We start from the raw sequence: 17,970 nt of genomic DNA on the forward strand, positions 1-17,970 counted from the left end.
GCTCTTACTCGGCACAGATGTGGCTCCAACTCTAGGTATCAGGTAATGATTGCTATGACGTTTCTGTTCCTCTTTTCTTTAAGCATGGTAGTTCTCCCGTCCTTTTGTTGTTACACGCAAAAAAATAATTCTTTCCTCCCAAACGAAATTTTAGACAAACAAAGTTCGTTTATTATTTGCTTTTCGCTGTAAGGAAGTGTATTTAGAAGAAAAGTATATACTTTTTGTGATAAACATTTATTCTTTTCCAGGATTTAACAACAATTTCATAAAGACTAACTAAACATTTTTTTCTTGCTAATTGCATTTTCCCTCACATCTTTCTCACATCCACGAGTTTTTTTTTAGTTTTTAACACATTTTCTTGTAATACCAACAATGTAGACGAAATTATACGAATTTATAAATTTTTAAAATTTTTTTACCTTTCGCCTGGACAGAGAATCGAACCGCGGACCATGCACTTTGTAAGCCAACACACTAACCACTGAGCTATGTACCTGTTATGGTCATTAATAGATAATTATCCATATAAGTTATTTTTATATTGCATAGCTTGCGGCGCCCACGATCCGAATAAACAAAGTTTATTTAACAGAAACAAACATTTAGTTTGGCACCGTGGTGCAGTGGTTGCTACGTCTGACTCTCATGCCAAGGGTCGTGGGTTCGATCCCTGCTTCGACCAAAGTTTTTTTTTTTTTTAATACATTCTACATATGTTCGGAAGATTCCGAAAAAATGTTCAACATTACATTGTACTATATTAAATTTTGAACTGTAAAATGTGTTTTATTAAAGACCAAAAGTCAGAAAAAAACAGTGTTTGATATAAACGAAATGGACTCTGTTGTTGTTTCAAAAATAACTTTTTTTATTGAAAAAATAAAAATTTTCTAACAAACGAATTTTTTTGGTGATAAAAGTTTAAAATTTTCGAAGCAATTCAAAAAACTCTAACAAAAGAAAAACGTTTTCGGTACACGTTTTCCAAACGTTTTTTTTCTTTGCGTGTAGGGTCACTCCCTATGTTAGAAGTTTCGTTGCCCCTCCTACCATTGCACTGTTCTACGTGGAACATATTGCACCCCGAGAAGGAATATGATCACCTCAAACATGTTTCAGAAGTAAAATGTTAGTTTTTGATGGGGAACATGTAACATGTTTGACGCAACCATGCTATCTGATTTTGGCAAACATTTTATGTTTGGCGAGAAAACAATTTTTTTAGTAAAAATGTTCCATTTTCCCCATCCATCAATACAATTTTTCACTTAAAACATTTTTTATCTCATCACTTTTCTCCTCTACCTGTGATATATAGAGATAACAACGTGGACTAAAGAAATTGATTATCTGCATGAAATTGCATATATGCAATGTTACGTAACTTTTGCTTCAGTGATCAGAATCGAACGAAAATTGGTTTACGGTATCATAACTCCATATACAACAATTCTAACATACTAAATAATTTTTATCCTTGCTCAAATTAAATCATGCAAGGAAGGGTTAAGTAAATAAGCAACAAAAAACAGCAATTTTCTATTTATTTGGTCAATGCATAGTACTATTCCCATATTTGTATATCTTTGTATATGACTTCTCACCAATCATTAGCATATCTTGAGCTTTTCATATATATAGTGGTTTAGAATTGAAATTTGAAAAATTAATTTTTTTCGGCTATAAAATAGCAATGACAAAAATGATATTTGAACAATAATTCAAATTACATTCGGCTGTGTATGCCGAATCTAAGTTGTGATTATTAACTGTTAGTTACTAATCTGATTTGAAGTAGGTCGTATTGACTGATATTCTGATTTTTTTTTTTAATAGAGACATTTGGTTACTACAACTAGTTATCATGCACCACAAATGAAAATCCATTCCAATTATCACCAATTGGTAAAAATGACGAAAAATGCTTGGAAAAAGTGAATGGAAATTGACCCAACTATTATTGACTTCTAAATGAGGAATTTTCATTATAACAATCAATTTCCAACCAACCTATTCTCTGTGTGTATGCCTGGCCCATCTTCAAACCGGGGACTGGAAACAAATTAGGCAATTCGTCTAAGAAGTTAGAGCGCACAAATATTGACATGGGTGTATAAAGGCCCCCGTAAGACAGTGAATCTTGGATCCTCTTTTCAATCTAACCTAACCTAGATATATCAAGTTCATCAGTTTTTAAGGATTATTTAAAGTAATTTTTTTACGTGCCTCTGTAGTTTGATTTTGCGAAATGCTTATGAATATCTGGTAAAAAACTAAGATTTTCAATAATATATTCATATTGAACGTGCGTCATGGTGTATAATTAAAAATGAAACAAGAAGACTCTAATAGAATAACAACCACATTATTCGCTTTCATTTTGGAATTTTCAATTATCAGGTAATATTCAGTGACGCTAACCTTTTGTGAAAAAAAAGAATGTCTATGGTTTTCTATATTTGTAGGGACTGAAATTGTAAAAGGAGGAGAAAATCGTTATTAAAACTGGAAGGTATTTAGAAGTAGCAAAAATTACATTTTACAGTTGAGAGAAGCTAAAATAACATGGAAATTGGAAATAGTGTATCAATAAATAAACAAATATTTCGAGGCTAGTCGATTTTGTTGATTTGTAATAAATATATTTAATATATTAATAAAACATGTCTTTTATTGAAGAAATACGCTTATATATACTTCCAAAATGTCCTCCCAAAGATGTTCTTTATTTTAACTACACACACCCAGAAAAAAGTGCCTTCGAAACTAAAGGAAAAAGTGTTTATCAATTTAGTTTAGCCATTTTATTTCCATTAGGTCAAATTTTTGTGTGAAATAATAAAATTTACTTGTAAAAAAAATCCTAAACTCAAAGCAGTTAGGAATAGTTCATTAACTAGAATAAGGCATGGAATTTTACTAATACTGTTTTCTTCGCTGCACCCTAAAAAAAATCGCTTCTGTAACATATACTCCCAAACATATTTTGCTTCAAGCATATAAATTTTTGGGTATTGCCCAAACATTTATATGTTTGATTTCTTCCAATATATAATATGTTTGAAAGCATATTGGTCTAAACAATATAATATGTTTGGGTAGTCTAAGTTCCAAACATTTAGTATTTTTCCATCCAAATTCAATAATGTTGTCTTCCAAAAAACTATATGTTATTATGTGAACAGATAATATGTTTGGAGGCATTTTGGACCCAAAAATATTATATGCTGAGAAGAATTTTCTCCCAAAGAATATTGTGCTCAAAATTTTTTTTCTGCCTAATTGTATATTGCCTCACATTTTTTTTCACTTCCATGAGTTTTTTTTAGTTCTTAGCACCTTTTTCTGTAATACAAACATTGTAGAAGAAATTATTAAATTTTATAATTTTTTTTTCAATTTTACCTTTTGCCGGACGGGGATTCGAACAGCGGACCACACAGTTTGTAAGCCAGCACACTAACCACTGGGCTACGTAGCTGTTATGGTCATCAAGCGATAATTATCGTTATAAGTTATATTTATATAGCATAGCTTGCGGCGCCCACGGGCCGATGCAAACATAACATTGTTAAACATACATTTGTTGGCAGCGTGGAGCAGTGGTTGGTCCTCCGCCTTGCGTGACAGGGGTCCTGGGTTCGATCCCTGCTTCGACCAACACCATTTTTATACCCTTCACAACTACTGTGGTACAGGGTATAATAAGTTTGTGCATTTGTATGTAACGCCAAGAAGGAAAAGACCCATCGTTTAGTATACCGATCGTCATAGAATTAAATTCTGAGTCGATTTAGCGATGTCCGCCTGTCTGTCTGTCTGTCTGTCTGTCTGTCTGTCTGTTGATGTATTTTTGTGTGCAAAGTACAGCTCGCAGTTTTAGTCCGATTGTCCTAAAATTTGGTATAGGGTCCTGTTTCGGCTCAAAGACGATCCCTATTGATTTTGGAAAAAATCGGTTCAGATTTAGATATAGCTGCCATATATATTTTTCACCGATCTGGTCATAATTGGCGTGTATATCAACCGATCTTCCTCAAATTCCGTACATCCGAATATTTTATGAGTCTCAAAAAACTTGCAAAATATCATCCAAATCGGTTCAGATTTAGATATAGCTCCCATATATAGCTTTCGCCCGATTTACACTCCTTTGCCCACAGAGGCCAATTTTTTGCTCCGATTTAGTTGAAATTTTGCACAGGGAGTAGAATTAGCATTATAGTTATGCGTGTCATATTTGGTGGAAATCGATTCAGATTTAGATATAGCTCCCATATATAGCTTTCGCCCGATTTACACTCAAATGACCACAGAGGCCAATTTTTTGCTCCGATTTAGTTGACATTTTGCACAGGGAGTAGAATTAGCATTGTAGCTATGTGTGCCAAATTTGGTTGAAATCGGTTCAGATTTAGATATAGCTCCCATATATAGCTTTCGCCCGATTTACACTCAAATGACCACAGTGGCCAATCTTTTACTCCGATTTAATTGAAATTTTGCACAGAGAGTAGAATTAGCATTGTAGCTATGCGTGCCAAATTTGGTTGAAATCGGTTCAGATTTAGATATAGCTTCCATATATAGTTTTCGCCAGATATTGACTTATATGGCCCCAGAAGCCAGAGTTTTGGACCAATTTGGTTGAAATTTTGCACTAGGAGTACAATTAGTAATATAGTCATATGTACCAAATTTGATTGAAATCGGTTCAGATTTCGATATAGCTCCCATACATATGTTTTTCTGATTTCGACAAAAATGGTCAAAATACCAACATTTTCCTTCTAAAATCGCCACTGCTTAGTCGAAAAGTTGTAAAAATGACTCTAATTTTCCTAAACTTCTAATACATATATATCGAGCGATAAACCATAAATAAACTTTTTCGAAGTTTCCTTAAAATTGCTTCAGATTTAAATGTTTCCCATATTTTTTTACTAACATTTTGTTCCACCCTAGTCCATTAGCCGACTTAAATTTTGAGTCTATAGATTTTGTAGAAGTCTATCAAATTCTGTCCAGATCGAGTGATATTTAAATGTATGTATTTGGGACAAACCTTTATATATAGCCCCCAACACATTTAACGGATGTGATATGGTATCGAAAATTTAGATCTACAAAGTGGTGCAGGGTATAATATAGTCGGCCCCGTCCGACTTTAGACTTTCCTCACTTGTTTTAAATTAAAGAAGCGGTCACTTTTTTCTGGGTGCAGGAAGTTGTTTTAATTCAATTTTTTCATATTTTAATAGTAGTACATCCATAGTAAAATTGTTACCATACGGGCTCAAATCGATATCGGACGTTATTGATAGTTAGCCAACCCCGTATGGTACAATATCAATACCGAATGGTGCAGGCGGTACGCAAAGCATGAAAGTACCATTCGGTATTATGAAAGTACCAATATGGTATTGAAAATAATACCTAAGCGGTACTATTAATTATACGATAAAGGTATTGATGTATGTTATAAACAGTGCGGTATTACCAAGTAATACCTAAATGGTATTGGTTTAATAATATTTAGTTTAATAAAACACACGTAAAATGTGTTTGTTACGTACTTCTTTTAATTTATAACATACGTACAAAAACCTAATCATTTCTCCATGCAAAGTTTTTCTCCCAATTTAGCTCCATATCGCAATTCAGGCACTGCATCCCTAAAGTAATTTCTCCATGCAAAGTTTTTCTCCCAATTCAGCTCCATGTCGCAATTCAGGCACTGCATCCCTCAAGTCGTCTGTTGTTGTATTTGGAAGGTATTTGTATGTCAGTTGCGCATCTAATTAAAAGATGATCAAATTAGAAAACATAAATAATGCTAAAAACAAGTGAGGAAAGTCTAAAGTCGGGCGGGGCCGACTATATTATACCCTGCACCACTTTGTAGATCTAAATTTTCGATACCATATCACATCCGTTAAATGTGTTGGGGGCTATATATAAAGGTTTGTCCCAAATACATACATTTAAATATCACTCGATCTGGACAGAATTTGATAGACTTCTACAAAATCTATAGACTCAAAATTTAAGTCGGCTAATGGACTAGGGTGGAACACAATGTTAGTAAAACAATATGGGAAACATTAAAATCTGAAGCAATTTTAAGGAAACTTCGAAAAAGTTTATTTATGGTTTATCGCTCGATATATATGTATTAGAAATTTAGGAAAATTAGGGTCATTTTTACAACTTTTCGACTAAGCAGTGGCGATTTTAGAAGGAAAATGTTGGTATTTTGACCTTTTTTGTCGAAATCATAAAAACATATATATGGGAGCTATATCGAAATCTGAACCGATTTCAATCAAATTTGGCACATATGACTATATTACTAATTGTACTCCTAGTGCAAAATTTCAACCAAATTGGGCCAAAACTCTGGCTTCTGGGGCCATATAAGTCAATATCGGGCGAAAACTATATATGGAAGCTATATCTAAATCTGAACCGATTTCAACCAAATTTGGCACGCATAGCTACAATGCTAATTCTACTCTCTGTGCAAAATTAAATCGGAGTAACAGATTGGTCACTGTGGTCATATGAGTGTAAATCGGGCGAAAGCTATATATGGAAGATATATCTAAATCTGAACCGATTTCAACCAAATTTGGCACGCATAGCTACAATGCTAATTCTACTCCCTGTGCAAAATGTCAACTAAATCGGAGCAAAAAATTGGCCTCTGTGGTCATTTGAGTGTAAATCGGGCGAAAGCTATATATGGGAGCTATATCTCAATCTGAACCGATTTCAACCAAATTTGGCACGCATAGCTACAATGCTAATTCTACTCCCTGTGCAAAATGTCAACTAAATCGGAGCAAAAAATTGGCCTCTGTGGTCATTTGAGTGTAAATCGGGCGAAAGCTATATATGGGAGCTATATCTAAATCTGAACCGATTTCAACCAAATTTGGCACACATAGCTGCAATGCTAATTCTACTCCCTGTGCAAAATGTCAACTAAATCGGAGCAAAAAATTGGCCTCTGTGGTCATTTGAGTGTAAATCGGGCGAAAGCTATATATGGGAGCTATATCTAAATCTGAACCGATTTCCACCAAATATGACACGCATAACTATAATGCTTATTCTACTCCCTGTGCAAAATTTCAACTAAATCGGAGCAAAAAATTGGCCTCTGTGGGCAAAGGAGTGTAAATCGGGCGAAAGCTATATATGGGAGCTATATCTAAATCTGAACCGATTTGGATGATATTTTGCAAGTTTTTCGAGACTCATAAAATATTCGGATGTACGGAATTTGAGGAAGATCGGTTGATATACACGCCAATTATGACCAGATCGGTGAAAAATATATATGGCAGCTATATCTAAATCTGAACCGATTTTTTCCAAAATCAATAGGGATCGTCTTTGAGCCGAAACAGGACCCTATACCAAATTTTAGGACAATCGGACTAAAACTGCGAGCTGTACTTTGCACACAAAAATACATCAACAGACAGACAGACAGACAGACAGACGGACATCGCTAAATCGACTCAGAATTTAATTCTATGACGATCGGTATACTAAACGATGGGTCTCAGACTTTTCCTTCTTGGCGTTACATACAAATGCACAAACTTGTACCCTGTACCACAGTAGTGGTGAAGGGTATAAATATTATACTTACCTATACTTCGCTATATTCACTGAATTCATTTAATTTTCGTCATCTTATCCCAAACTAACAGGTTGGCTGATAAGTCCCCGGTCTGACACATAGATGGCGTCGCTAGTATTAAATGCATATTATTTTTATATAGTACCAACCTTCAAATGATTCGTGTCAAAATTTGACGTCTGAAAGTCAATTAGTTTGTGAGATAGGGCGCCTTTGTGAAGCAACTTTTGTTATTGTGAAAAAATGGAAAAAAAGGAATTTCGTGTTTTGATAAAATACTGTTTTCTGAAGGGGAAAAAATACGGTGGAAGCAAAAACTTGGCTTGATAATGAGTTTCCGGACTCTGCCACAGGGAAATCAACAATAATTGATTGGTATGCAAAATTCAAGCGTGGTGAAATGAGCAAGGAGGACGGTGAACGCAGTGGACTGAAAGAGGTGGTTACCGACGAAAACATAAAAAAATCCACAAAATGATTTTGAATGACCGTAAAATGAAGTTGACCGAGATAGCAGAGGCCTTAAAGGTATCAAAGGAACGTGTTGGTCATATCATTCAGTGGATATGCGGAAGCTCTGTGCAAAATGGGTGCCGCGCGAGCTCACATTTGACCAAAAGCAACAACGTGTTGATGATTCTAAGCGGTGTTTGCAGCTGTTAACTCGTAATACACCCGCGTTTTTCCGTCGATATGTGACAATGACTCCATCACTACACTCCTGAGTCCAATCGACAGTCGGCTGAGTGGACAGCGACCGGTGAACCGTCTCCGAAGCGTGGAGAGACTCAAAAGTCCGCTGGCAAAGTAATGACGTCTGTTTTTTGGGATGCGCATGGAATAATTTTTATCGATTATCTTGAGAAGGGAAAAACCATCAACACTGACTATTATATGGCGTTATTGGAGCGTTTGAAGGTCGAAATCGCGGCAAAACGGCCCCATATGGAGAAGAAAAAAAGTGTTGTTCCACCAAGACAACGCACCGTACCACAAGTCATTGAGAACGATGGCAAAAATTCATGAATTGGGCTTCGAATTGCATCCCCACCCACCGTATTCTCCAGATCTGGCCCCCAGCGAATTTTTCTTGTTCTCAGACCTCAAAAGGATGCTCGCAGGGAAAAAATTTGGCTGCAATGAAGAGGTGATCGCCGAGACTGAGGCCTATTTTGAGGCAAAACCGAAGGAGCACTACCTAAATGGTATCAAAAAATTGGAAGGTCGTTATAATCGTTGTATCGCTCTTGAAGGGAACTATGTTGAATAATAAAAACGAATTTTGACAAAAAACCGTGTTTTTCTTTGTTAGACCGGGGACTTATCAGCCAACCTGTTATTGTTATTTACAAGCCGCATGAAAAAAAACTAACCTACCAAGGCGACCAATTACAATTGGTCGCAATGTCTACATATCATATGTTACGGCGTTGTGATAGTTAATACCACAATAATTCCGGATGTAAATGATTTGATACAAAGTGGTACCAAAATTAAAAGGTAACGTGAATCAATTTATTAATACCAAACGGTAATGGCCACATACCGCCTTTTTTTCTACCAGTGTAGTAGTAGGGTATCTCTTTATTTTTATGATTACATTTTATTTTGTAATAAATCAAGAAATTGTGTGATTTCATTCAAATTCAAAAAATAGAGTAAGTTAACTTACACCCTCAAAAAAAATCGCTTCTTTAACATATGTTCCAAACATATTTTGCAGGAAGCACATATATTATTGCATACTGCCGAAACATTAATATGTTTGTTTTATGTGAACATATTATATGTTTGGAAGCATTTTGAGCCAAAAATATTATATGCTTGGAAGACTTTTTCCCAAACACGATTGTGCTCATTCCCTAACATACTCGTAATTTTCACTTCCACGAAATTTTTTAGTTATTGGCACCTTTCTCTGTAATACAAATAATGTTGAAGAAATTATTCACTTTTATAAATTTTTTAAATTTTACCTTTCGCCTGCACGGAGAATCGAACCGAGGACCATACAGTTTGTAAGCCAACACACTATCCACTGGGCTACGTAGCTGTTATAGTCACCAGTAGATAATTATCGTTTTAAGTTACATTTATATAGCATAGTTTGCAGCGCCCACGAGCCTATGCAAACATAACATTATTTAACAGAAACATACATTTGTTTGCCACGTGGAGCAGTGGTTAGCATGTCTGCCTTGCATGCAAAGGGTCGTGGGTTCAATCCCTGCTCCGACCGAACATTTTTTTTTTTTTTTTTTTAATTTAACATTTATATTTATAGTATATTATTTTTTTTTTTTTTAATGAAACTTCGAAATGTGCGTTATTAAAGATTTATAGTCTGTAACAGTGCTTGATATAAACGAAATTGACTGATTTTTGGATAAAATATTATTTTTTTTGCAAAAATAACAATCTTGTAATAAAAAACTGTTTTTGTACAAAACTTTAAAATTTGGAAGGAATTCAAAAACTAACAAAAGAAGAACGTGGAGTCGAGTATAAACATACATACATAATTTTATAATATAAACATAAATTTATTTAGGAGTGAACAGTTTTTTACTAGCATTTAACACCATCGCTCTAAAATTCCTTTTATTTTTCTTTAATAATTCATTTTAAAGAAAATAAACTTTTTAAATTGTTTTAGCTGTAAAACTCGAACTTAATGCCCGCTTTTATATTTGATGGTGTCCGTCAACTCCTCGTGGACTACTTTTTAATAAAGAGGAACTAAAGTTTGTTTTTTTACATTTTACTGTGTAATTTTTCACTATTTCCTCCTTATTTCATTTTACTGTCCCAACTCTAAAAAGAGTATAGTGCCCTTTCGTTATTTTTATGAAGACCCCTGATTTCTTTTAACGAACCAAGAAAAAAATTGTGTCCATAATGCCAAAATGATAAACAAAACACATGTCCACACATACATAAAATGCTGCTCTCAAGGCGAAAACATAAGCTGTTTGTTTTTCAAATGTCTATTCTCTTGGTTCAGAATGTATATTCTCTTTATTCAAATTAAATAATATTTAGACTTAAACATATCAAATTTTTGGCCTTATCATAACACAGTTTTCCGAAACAACATACAAGCGGTTTCACAGAAATTGTTCTTTTTTGACTCTTTTGCTGTGTTATATTGATATCTTTCGTCAACTCTCCCGGTTTCCATCTCTATTTCTCTCTATACTCTCTCTGTCGCTTTGAATAAAATATCACAACATATGTATGTTTAGTCGAAATTTGTAAATTTATATATGTTTGTATTCACACATATGATTTTTATGAAACATTCATGCCCCAAACATAATATTTTCTAACATATTAACATAGATGTCCCAAACATTTAGTGTTAGTTTAGGAACATTACATGTTCGCACTTAAATATATTGTGGTTTAAAATCGTGCCCGAAACACATTTTGTTTATATCGGAACATATGAAAAACATATTTTTCTAACAGTGTAGAAACAAGTATATACGGCCGTAAGTTCGGCCAGGCCGAATCTTATGTACCCTCCACCATGGATACCGGTGGCAAGGCATTCAGAATTGAAATATGGGGGTCGCTTATATGGGGGCTATATACAATTATGAACTTGATATGGACCAATTTTTGTGTGACTGGGGATCGATTTATCTGAGGGTCATATATAACTATAGACCGATATGGACCTAGTTAGGCATGGGTGTTAATGACCATATACTAGCACAATCTACCAAATTTCAACTCACTCGGATAAAATTTGCTCCTCCAAAAGGCTCCAAAACCAAATCTCGGGATCGGTTTATATGGGGCTATGTATGATTATGGACTGATATGGACCACTTTTGGCATGGTTGTTAAATATCATATACTACCACCACGTTCCAAATTTCAAACAGATCGGATGAATTTTGCTTCTCCAAAAGGCATCGGAGGTCAAATCTGGTGATCGGTTTATATGGGAGATATATATAATTATGGACTGATAGGAACCAATTCATACATGGTTGTTGGATACTCTATACTAACATCACGTACCAAATTTCAACCGAATGGGAAGAATTTTGCTCTTCCAAGGTGCTCCGGAGGTCAAATCTGGGGATGGGGCCTATATATAATTATGGACCGATATCGACCAATTTTTGCAGGGGAGTTTGAGGCCATATATTAACACCACGTACCAAATTTCAACTGAATCAAATGAATTTTGGTCTTCCAAGAGGCTCCGGAGGTCAAATCTGGTGATCGGTTTATATGGGGGCTATATATAATTATGGACCGATATGGACCAATTCTGGCACGGCTGTTAAAGATCATATACTAACACCATGTTCCAAATTACAAACGGATCGGATGAAATTTGCTTCTCTTAGGGGCCTCGCAAGCCAAATCGGGGGATCGGTTTATATGGGGGCTATATATAATTATTGACCGATGTGGACCAATTTTTGCATGGCTGTTAGAGGCCATATGCTAACACCATGTACCAAATTTCAGCCGGATCGGATGAAATTTTCTTTTCTTAGAGGTCTCGCAAGCCAAATTTGGGGGTCCGTTTATATGGGGGCTATACGTAAAAGTGGACCGATATGGCCCATTTGCAATACCATCCAACCTACATCAATAACAACTACTTGTGCCAAGTTTCAAGTCGATAGCTTGTTTCGTTCAGATCGACTCAGAATTTCACCACGACCCAGAATATATATACTTTATGGGGTCTTAGAGCAGTATTTCGATGTGTTACAAACGGAATGACAAAGTTAATATACCCCCCATCCTATGGTGGAGGGTATAATAAGAAGATATATGGCTAAGATATATTTCATCAGCCGGCCCAGATGAATATTGCAGTTCAGTATAAAGTTGAAAATTATCTTTGTTTAAGAATTATATAATTCTATTATATTCTGCTAAAATCAGCTGACTATAACGTATCGCCGCCTTAATATAAGAAATCAGATTAAACCACGTTTGCGATTCTCCTCCATCTAAAATTTTGAGATTTTCCAAAATAATGCTGCCGATATAGACCCAGTAAAGGACATTTTCCTATAAAATGTTGTAAGGTTTCATTTTCCCGCAAATTACATAGTGTACATAGTATGTTCGCTTCAGTTTGGTTTGAACAAACCTCTAAGAAGTGGACACATATGGTCGCCCAAATTTGGTCCACATTTGTGAAGTGTTAATTTTAAACGTCTCACGAAAGTTGGTAACATTATAGAGGTGTCCGCTTTTTAGAGCGTCCAAGTTTGGGTGGTTTCGCTGAATATATTTATGCTGGAAACAAGCATTGAAGCAGCACGTTTCCCAAGCGTTTTGTATCATTCCGTTCAGGAAGAAATTCTAAGACGATATAAACATGTCCATCTGTCTTTTATAATTGCGCTACAGCCTTCAATAATTGCGATATTGTCCTAAAAATGGGCACAGATTCGTTTGTGGTTTGCAGGTAGGTCAAGCTTTGTGATTCCCTCTATATAAACCGACTCACCCATTCGGGGTCTTGGGTTTCTAGAAACCATAGTTTTTCCAATTTTCCAGAAATTGCAAATTTAGTGGTATTTTAGGTGCACAAATAGCTGTGTCGAATTTGGTGTACCAGTCCATGTTTTGGTATAGCCCCATGCTAACCACCCATCGCGGTGCAATGAAAAGCAATAAACCCACCAGGAAGAAAAATTATGATTAATTGTAGAAAATTTAAATTATTGTTGTTGTTTTTTTTTATTTCAGCTTAAAACCATACATTGACTAAACTACAAGTGTAGCTTAACCAACAGAGGAAAAGAATTATCAGAATAAATTCAGGCAATGAACCACACTTGAACCTTCCGAAAAAAGGTTTCGTATGATAGCCGGCTTATGCCTTTTTTCGGAAGGTTCATTGTTGGGTTTAATGAACTGCCTGAATTTATTCTGATAATTGGTTGATAGTTTTGCTGCAAGTAGAGGATGCTGATGAGGAATGTGGTAATTCCGAAACGTGGGTCCATCCAACCATCTTGCAGTCTATAGGGCTTTGCCCAAATAAATTTGACAAACATTCTTTTCCTCTGTTGGTTAAGCTACACTTGTAGTTTAGTCAATGTATGGTTTTAAGCTGAAATAAAAAAACAACAACAATGCTTAAATAACAAAACCAACAATAGAGCTGTTTTCTTTTTGCACTGGATGCAACATTTGTATGGGCTATCCAGAACATCGTTGCACTGGTGTTCTATCCAGAACATCTCATCAGTGCAAGTCGCGCCGATGTTGCCAGATTGTATTTTGATAAAGTGACGCTTCATCGATTCACAATAGCAATTGATCGTGACTATTTTTTCGAAAAACATGAAATTCAAAGTGGTACAGTGTCATAAATAATCGCAGCAGTAAATATTTATTACTAATTGGAGCATTTCATACATTAAAAATGCAAGATTTCACTTTTTTTCTGTGATTGTTTTTAAACAGCTGATGACAGTGTTGCATATTTTTGGAGATGGATAAACGAGTACTCTGTTTTCGTTTAGTCCTTCACGGCTTAGCATATCCAGTGCTAAAAGAAAACAGCCCTAATAACAAAACAAAACGAATTTAAATTATTTTTAGAAAAATTTAACTAAACAGCAATTCAAACGCTAACATCGCGCCGATATCACAAAAATAAGTAAATATTTTTCGAAAATAATTCAAGAAAATTTATTAGACGTACTTCATTTTTTCATAGTTTGAAGGAAAAAATTTGAGTTCACAATTGCAAGAATGTATTTAGTGCCACGGAGCCACCGTGGTGCAATGGTTAGCATGCCCGCCTTGCATACACAAGGTCGTGGGTTCGATTCCTTCTTCGACCGAACACCAACAAGTTTTTCAGCGGTGGACTATCCCACCTCAGGAATGCTGGTGACATTTCTGAGGGTTTCAAAGCTTCTCTAAGTGGTTTCACTGCAATGTGGAACGCCGTTCGGACTCGGCTATAAAGAGGAGGTCCCTTGTCATTGAGCTTAACATGGAATCGGGCAGCACTCAGTGATAAGAGAGAAGTTCACCAATGTGGTATCACAATGGACTGAATAGTCTAAGTGAGTTGATACATCGGGCTGCCACCTAACCTAACCTAATGTCATATTAGGTTAGGTTAGGTTAAAGTGGCAGCCCGATTAAGTTTCGGGCTCACTTAGACTATTCAGTCCATTGTGATACCACATTTAACTAAAAGTACCTATTACATATGGGCACTTCTAGTTTTAACCACTGAACCTTCACTATTATTTTCTTTTGTTGAACCAACCAAATTGTTCCAAAAACATTAACAGACTGCTTAAGTTAACGTTTTCAAGGTCCGACAGTAATCTAAAGCTATATGCCCCTAAAATTTGCTTGCACCTTACACAAAATGCAGGACACTCACACAAGAGGTGTTTAATTGATTCCTTTTCCTCCGCATCATGACAGCTCATACAATAGTCATTATACTTCGCACCAATAGTTTTTGCAAATTAAATGGGGCCATATTTGCTTGGTGTCGTTGCAACCCTTGCAATTCTCCCATCGAACATTTGCCATTTTAAGTTCAAGATGGGCGTATTTGTAGTAAAATTTACAAATTTAAAGAAATAATGAACTATTTTGTGAGAAGTACAAATTTGGTAAATCTTTATACTTCATTTGTATGAAAATTTTCCTGTTTTTTAGTTTATTTAATTAACGTACGCAAAAAAAATTATTAGAGTAAAGGAAACTTTCTCCAAACATAATAATTTCATGAACTAAAATAAAGTTAAATTGACTTTAGTGAAATAGAAGGTTCACTTTTTTGGGTGTGTCCGCTTTGTACACATTTGCTTCGACCAATACCAAAAAGCGGTGCATTATCCTCAGCGGTGGTTTCACGGCAATGTGAAACGCCGTTCGTACTCGGCCATAAAAAGGAGGTTCCTTGTCATTGAGCTAAACATGGAATCGTGCTGCACTCCGTGATAAGAGAGGAGTTCACCACTATGGTCTCACAATGTGCTGAATTGTCTAATATCGGGCTGGTAGTATACCTAACCTCACTTTGACCGATTTCTCGATTTGACTTGTTGGGATTCTACACTGAAAAAAGTATTGTCGTGAGGTCAAAGATTTCATGTCTTTAAAATACGAATGCAAATTTTGCTTAGCATAGAAGACGCATTTCTCTAGTATAAAGTTTTTTTCCTTGACCAAAGGTCGATAAACTTTTCAATGAAGTCGTATTGTCCTTATAATTAAGTGATTTGATTTAAAAATGGATATCATAACATGAAAGAAAAAATGTTTGGGCTAAGGTCAACTTGACTTTAATAATTTTGAAAAAATCTTTAAATTTAATGAAATTGTCTTTAAATTTGTTGTCTTTTTGCATCTTGACTACAAAGCAAAAAATCGTTCAAATATAGGACATGTTTTTCAACACTTTATTTTACAGACGTTTTTCACTTGAAATATATCATAATTTCTACTAGAAGTCGAGTCTTAATTTGGAAAATAAAGTCGTCGTTAACTTGTTTTTAAAGGACTTTGATAGCATATGAAGAAAAAAAGCTGAAAATTTGAAAATTTGCTTCCTAGAAGCAAGTACACAAAACCCGATTTTAAAAGAGAATTGTGTCTTAAAAGTATCCTTACTTGTATTCTCCGCTTCTTTGGCTCGGAATCAATACAAAATTTTTTAAAGTAAAGACAAAATCTTTGGAACCGGGTATGCTTTTTTTTCAGTGTAGAAGCGCAATTTTTATCCCATTTGTCTGAAATTGGAAATCTACAGGTATTATAGAACCACAAAGACTTATTTCGCACTGAAAAAAATATTGACCTAATATGGAAGACTATGCAATTTAAATTTTAGGATTCGAAATTTACGCAATACTAAGGACAATTTAAAATTTATGACATTTTAATTAAAATAATGACATTTTAATTAAAAGAAAGTTTACAATCCTTGTTTCAAAAATTTTTATTGTTAAATTTAAGACACAAATCTTGAAAATAAAATCGCTTCAAATATAGGCTAAGATTTCTTTTAAGGATTTGCATCTTTGGTTTAAAGTTTTTTAGCATTAAGAAACTTGTTTTTACTCTAAAGTATCTGGCATAATTTGGATTTTGAAATTGGAATTTGTTTGTACATAAATATCTTTATTAATATATCCCAAAAAGAGGATAAAAATTCGATGAATGAGAACAGTATCAAATTTTAATTTTTTTTATCCCAGAGTTGAAGCCAGGAAGGTCCGTAAAAAATGTCTTTATTTTAAAGAAGCCGCATCTTTGGCTCGGAATCAATACCAAAATCCTTAAGGGAAGGTCAAAATCTTTGGATCCAAGTAAACGTTTTTTGAGTGCGAATTCAGTTTTTTATCGGTCCATTTTCTGGTAAAGCCTTCATATAGACCGATCTCCCGATTTCATTTATTGAAGAAATAGAAGGCGCACTGGTCATCCAAATTCTTCTCGTACTCATTCGAATAATTGGGGTAAAAATTTACAGAATTTAAATTTAAAATCAAGTCGTTATTTAATCTCTATTTACTTTTAAGTAACTCTTGTTGTTTGTATGTGATCTCCTTTATTAATATATCACAAAAAATGAAAATTCTGGCATTTTCTATTCAATAGCATAATAATACCAATCCCTTAATCTTCATGTCCAATTAGCTCGCATTTAAAATTGTAATAATATTTAAAAAAAAATACCCTAAATGAAATTTGTATCATATCTTAATTTACAATTAATTATTATTCGAGCTTTATAATTAATTATAAATTAAGATATCATGTATTTGGACGTTAATCGCCTGTTTTAGTATCAGGCTAACATGAAAACGGAAATAATTTGTATGAAATAATTTGTATCCTAGTTTTATTTGTTTTTTTCCTAGATTTAAAGTTAGATAAATCCATAAAAATTGTCTTTATTTTAAAGAATCCTTAAAGGAAAGACGAAATCTTTGGATGCAAGTGTTGGCTCTTCCAAGAAAGCCTTTACATATTTTTTTCTTTAAAATATACAAATACCCAAAATTTTATGAGAAATTACAGCCATAATTATCTCTATCCCTACTCCCATTTGGGCTTTTAATTGTAGTAAAGTAGATTTGTTCCATATCAGTCCGTTTTTGTATCGTCCTAATGAAAACACCTTACCAATTTTATTGGATCCCAACAGGTTTCAATTTCCAAATTAATTAAACTACATTTTATTACTTTTAATATATATATATATTTTTTATTATTTGCATTTATGTTTTGTTTTTTTTTTTCATCTTTTGTTTGTTTTGGATCAACTGTTTTTGGTTTAC

This window comes from Haematobia irritans, chromosome 4 (genome assembly GCF_050003625.1).
Source record: "Haematobia irritans isolate KBUSLIRL chromosome 4, ASM5000362v1, whole genome shotgun sequence".
NCBI classification, from domain to species: domain Eukaryota; kingdom Metazoa; phylum Arthropoda; class Insecta; order Diptera; family Muscidae; genus Haematobia; species Haematobia irritans.